The sequence below is a fragment of the Pygoscelis adeliae genome, unplaced genomic scaffold (genome assembly GCF_000699105.1).
Source record: "Pygoscelis adeliae isolate BGI_AS28 unplaced genomic scaffold, ASM69910v1 Scaffold209, whole genome shotgun sequence".
Classification (NCBI taxonomy): Eukaryota; Metazoa; Chordata; class Aves; order Sphenisciformes; family Spheniscidae; genus Pygoscelis; species Pygoscelis adeliae.
This window is the reverse complement of record NW_008825538.1, coordinates 3574895-3581051: the sequence shown is the minus strand read 5'-3', so window position 1 is coordinate 3581051 and position 6157 is coordinate 3574895.

The following is a 6157-nucleotide window of genomic DNA, read 5'->3' as shown; positions in this document are numbered from 1 at the left end:
CCCCGGGCTTGGATGTCATCGGCGTCCCTGCCCCCGGCACCGACCTTGGACCCCGCGGCTGGGCCTGCTGCGAAAAAAAAAAGATAAATATAAATATAAATACCTCGGACATCCGTTGCCGGGGCGATCCAACCCCGGCTCGACGTTTTTCATGAGAGGAAAAATATTTGCGCAGCGGGAATTGAGTCGATGTGTTTGGACAGTTGTAGGATGGCTCAACGGGCACAGCGCGGTTGGGTTCGGGTCGCTGCAAGCTGCTGGGTGTCGGTGTGATCCCTCCGCTCCTCGCTTCTGCACGCCAGCCCGGCTCCCGGCCCCTCGCCGCCGCTACAGCAAATAGTAAAGGGAAATCCATCTGCGCGGGTTGAAACTCGGGTTCTGCAGCTTGGCGTTGGCACTCGAGCGCCTGGGGCTTGTCGTGCCACACCGACAATAAAAGGCAGCCGGCGAGCAGCACCGCGACTTCTGAGAAAGGTTTAAATCGGGGCTGTTCTTCGCATCGGACGCGTTTGGAGTGCAGCGTGGATCCTCGTTTTAAGTGGATCCGCAAGTAATCGTCCCAGGCCGTACAAGAAGTGTTAGGCTGCAAAGATACGATTTAGTCTGCTACAAAAGCATACTAAAATCAAGCTTCGTCTTTGAGACGAAGGCTCTCCTCTGAAGGAAACTCAACATTTCTTTTGTATGTTTAGTTATTTTAAGAACCCATAATTTGCATGAAAATTGCCAACTCATACAGATGAACACAAAAATAGCACAGCTTAATTTTAAAACACTGACAACCCCCGGGAGTGTACGCACTGAAGTAATTCTGTACTATCGAGTTTCAAAAAGACACATGAATATTGACCCGCAGAAAGCAGTTGAACGGCCACACTCCTCAGCCTTTAAAACACGTTTACAGGGTTCTCGGCGTGCTGGTATGATTTAAAAAGGAGAAAAAAAAAACCCCAACCCAGGTTCAGCTCGTTTTGTTTTGCAAGTTAGCACGCAGCCACCACGGCCTCTTCGAGACAAAAGATGATGACACCGTTTTCTTCAGCAATGGGCTCATTTTTTTTCTTGCAAAGGGGAAAGCCGAGGGATTGCAGAAGTAGCTGCTCACAAACGAAGCCCTTTTGGGCTGGTAAAGGCCGTGCCTCGCGCTGGGAGTCATTTAAACCTTTATTCTTCAGAATTTTTGTGTGGTAAAGATTAGAGGTGGACTGCGAACCCCAGCTGTGCTGATGCTGCTCGACTAAATACGAAGGGATTTCAGCAGCCCAGCTGGATTTGCAGGGAGCCTCGGGCGGGAGGCCCGGCTGGGACAGAACGGACCGGAGGTACAGTCCGGTGAAGGAGCTCGCGGGAGGCTGGGCTGAAGCGCTGCTCTCTCCTTCAAAGCCCCCGCAGTTTGGGTAAACTCCCCCTTCAACAGAGCCAGGGCCCATCTCCCTAATGCGAAAGTGGCAAAGCATCAAGAAGGCGAATCCTTTCCCCTTGGCAAAAAACAAGAGGGTGGCTTTGTCATCACAGCTGGCAGGGCCACGGGGCTTTCCATAAAACGCACACGTAACATCACCTGTCACGAGGGCCGGAGGCAGGCTCTCCCCGAGCCCTGAAACACACCCCGGGAACACAGGTCTTTTTCGGAAGCTTTGCGAAGGCCCGTTTCTTTTGTCACACGTACAAGAAGTCGCCTGATTTCTCTACCTTTTGTTTCAAGTGAGCAGCTCGAGCGTACGTGAAGCGATAGGTGGGAGGAAGAGATGGGAGTTAGGTGCTTGAAGAGGAACTTTGTGTATTTAACTTCAGTTAGAAAACATATCGTTGTTTTTTGGGGTTTTTTTTTGGTTGGTTTGTTTTTAATGAGCACCACAAACCCCTCTCCGCCCGACCCCCGTGTTTCCTGTTGGTATGAGAAGTGTTCCCATGACATTTGAAGAAGTTGGTTAATACAGTTTGTTTGGAGTTAAACACTTCCCTGCAGCATCTGCAACCCAAACATCATGACATCATGAAAGTACCTGACAGCCAAGGAGTGAAAGTGATTGGAAACAAAAGTGAAATCACCTAATGCTTTCTACTGCTGGAGCAGCAAAGCGAATAAACAACATAAATAAACAATGAACAACAAAAGCAAATTAGATTTAAATGCCCAGCATTAATATTAATTATTTAAAAGGAGTTAGCATTTTTAAGGTTATGGCGCTCACTAGATTAATCCAAATCCTTCTCCTTTTCCGTCTGGACGTCTGAGCCCCTCACTGCGTATCCCCATCACTGGGATTTTTCTCTCCTGCATCGGCAGCCCTTCGATCATCGATTTAAGAGCAGCTACTCACATTTTCCTGCTTGGCTGGCACTACAGCTATTACATCAGCCCCATCTCCCAGTCCTTGGGGCCAGCTCCCTCCGACTACTCCTGGCCAGCATCCTTACTTTCAAGACACTTCTGCCATTCCTTACATCTCCATTGCTCTTCAGCCCTCGCTCTTCATCACCCCCCAACAGTCCACCTCTTTCACCTGGTTTTCCCTACTTCTGAAACGCCCCCCCTGCCTTTTTCCAAGCCACCTTTTGCACGTAGGAGCTACTTCTGCTCCTCTTCTGTAAAACCACCGCATCCCTCGGTACCCATCCCTTCTGCTCCTCAGCTGTAAAACCACTGCTTCCCTCAGTACCCATCTCGATAGCAATACCTGTCATAACATCAGCAAAGGGGCAGGGAGAGGCATACCCGGGAAAAGCTGGCCCCAGCAGTAACCCACCGCATCTGTTTGGATTCTTTCCTCCTCGTTTCTCACGGCAGACGACATTGGCTCTCATCTGTGCAACCACCACCTCGCCACCCTGACCCCAACGGCCCGCGGCAACCCGGCGTAACTCATCGGGGAGAACCATTTCTCGCTGACCCGTCCAACCAAGGCCTTCCCTCCACGCAGCCTATTCGGGCTCAAAACGCCGCGGAGGTTTGTAACGTCACCAGCCCCGAGCTTCCCCCTGCCTTCCTCCATTTAACCGCCCCGGCGTCTCGGTCCTTGGTGGGGGAAACCAGCTCGTTTCCCAAATTCACCCTGCGAACGCGCTGGCCCGCAGGCGTGGGGGAGTTAGGTGCTTGAAGAGGAACTTTGTGTATTTAACTTCAGTTAGAAAACATATCGTTGTTTTTTGGGGTTTTTTTTTGGTTGGTTTGTTTTTAATGAGCACCACAAACCCCTCTCCGCCCGACCCCCGTGTTTCTCCCCTGTAACTCATTCGGGGATGCCCTCGCTTCCTCTGGCAGGAAAGCACCTAGCAACGACGACGAGTCTACGCTCACAGCTAAACTATTTGCAACACCAACTGCTGGGGAGGCTGTCACCAGTGTGTCATTTCCTAATGCTCACGGGCTGAGTTAAATCAATTCCTAACATTCCCCAGTGGTAACTGATGACGAGTCCCCTGCAGAGATGAAGCTAATCATCTGCCAAAACTCAAAACCCTGGAGCCGTTTCAAGAAAGTAAAAATGATGTTTCAAACCACTACTCGACACCCCCCAGGACAACCAAAAGCAAAGCAGCTACCAACACGGGAGCGCCCAGGCAAGGAGACAGGACAGGGGCAGAGCTGCAGGTGAAGAGCAGGGACGGTATGACCAGACCAGGAACTGCAGGTGATGACTTGACCGAAGGACCGGCAGAGAAAACCTGAACTGATTCGGTTCCTCTCCCAGGCTCTCTGGCCCTCTCCTTCCTCCCTGCCTTTACATCCCTGACTTACTAACCTGACCCGACTGGAAGTTGTTGTATTTTCTAGATACAGCCGTTACTCGTTGGCCTCTAGTTGCAACTCAGAACGCCTTTGCCACGTCACCTGCAAACGATTTTTCAGGGAGTTTTAATTATCTGGAAAATTTAAATATCTTAACAGTGAATTAAAATTCATTTGGGCTGAAAACAAAAGATGACACACGCTGACATTTTTAAAGACCCCAGGGTTAACTCTACCTAATTAACAACATTAAACAGTCATCAGTCAGTCAGTCCTGTGCTCACCGAGCAAACATTACGCATGTGAAGAGAATGAAGAATGTAAATTCCACCTTTAAACAAAACCCCGAAGCAGGGATCTGCTTTTAAACGATTTTGGCAGCAAAAATATTTTACAATGATTTATGAGCGAATGAGACCAAACCCCGAGAACTGGGACAGCCATCTTTTCTTGTCAGACAGCCAAAGCTGAAGTCTCTGCTGCCCGTCGATAAATGGCAAGGATTCCCTCTCCTCCCCCTTCCTCTCCTACAGGCAGCTGCTGACTGCGCAGCCTGGGAACACGGGCAACGGTCCACTTTCCAGACTTCTATGGGGAACACCAAGAAACGTATTGTCATTTTGAAGTCAGTAAAACCGAGGACTGAAAATCTTAATTCAACCCCTTACCATGTTAAAATATTATCATACCCTTTTTTTGGACAGCTTTGATGTTGCCATATATCAAGATAAATTTCAGCCAACCAATATTTAAACCACCTGAAACCCAGTTTTCCCAAGAGCCAGCCAACTCTGTAAATACAACTGCTAGGAGTTCACTAACACGGAGTCTCTTGATGTACTTTTTAAACAACGTAGGTGCACCTCAACACATTTTTATGCACGGTGTGAAACCGTGACTACTTGTCATTATCCGGTATTTATTAAATAAACCAGCAAGCCTGTACAAAAGTCTCAAAGCAAGAAAACAGCAGCCCAGACGCTATTTTGTTGTATGTAGAGGAATTTTAAATCGGATGTTTCCTGCTATCTGCAAGTGGCCAAACGGAAGTAGATTTAATATGTATGTGTTATTCTGTAATACAATGGCCAATATTTGACACCTCAGCTAAAGCACCGGCTGCTTGGGTGAGGCAATCCCGTCGTGATCTAGCCGTGATTCAGACAGTGATTCTGGTTGGATGGGACCTCAGGAGGTTACGAAGTCCAACCTCCTGCTCAAAGCAGGGTCAGCTGCGACACCAGAGCAGGTTGCTCAGGGCTTTATGCCGTCTACAGTTTTATCTGAGAGTCACCCCATCCTCTCCTGTGGCAATTTTCCTTGCCTACAAACATGCAGTAGTTAACAACACACAAACACACATCAGTCAAGGCCAAAACAACTCACAGGAGCAGAATACATTAATTGAAGCTTGAAATATAAGGCACTTTTTTCCTGGGCAGTTGGTATTTTCTTTTTTTGTAACAGTAAAAAACTGTTTGTTGCCCTCTGGAGAAGATAGGCTCTGTTTAATGACCAAACCCAGTAAAATCAGGAGACCTTGCTTGAACGTGCTGAGATGGCCAAGGAGCCCATTGCAGTAAAGAACGTAACAAATTAAACCAGCGTGCTGATGACGTAAGAAAGAAGATATTGGCCTGTCTTTAAACATAATCTATGATTACGTAAGGAGCAAGAATACAAAGAAAAGCAGCAGTCTGGGCCTAAATCTGACAGAATGACAGTGACCTGTAAGCATCTACACATCATGTATTCTTACGAGAACACAAATTTCTCTATTTTCTTGTCCAGTTTCAGCAGTACGGGCACAGATGCAGCAACATTGTCTCAGACTCAGACCAAATGCTGGTTTTGCAGTCAACTTTGTCCAAGTTTATTAGGAGCTTTGGTTGTACTGTGCTACGGAACACAGAGTCATATCTGGCTTGTGCTGCCGCTTCCAAATACCTATGTTGGAAGGAGTATGTTAAGCAAGTGGGATTCCAGCGGAGACATTTCTTTCAAGCACGTTTTTACAAGACGCTTGCCAGTCAGATGCATGACTTCAGTCTGTAAGTCAACATAAAACTCGAGAGGAAGTTTACTGACTGAGTTAACAACCTAATGACAGGCTAAATGTTCTGTTTCCGGCACACCAGGCTTCTTAATGCAGCCCCGACTCTGTTTAATGCCGCTCTCCGGCAGGTACTTGTGAAATGTTTGGGGCAGCTGCGAGATGTATTCCCCACAGCCTGACTGGAAGTGAACCCCCTTCTACCTCAGGTGCCACACTACTGCGCGGAGCCCCCCCGCCGCGCCTTCCCGCCGCCCGGGGGTTTACCTCAGCGCTGACACTACACCCACCCCATCGGCCCTAGCGCGGGCTTCGGCCTGCCGCCACCCAGCTGCTGCGCGGAGCCAGACGCCGGCCCAAGGCGTCGCGCA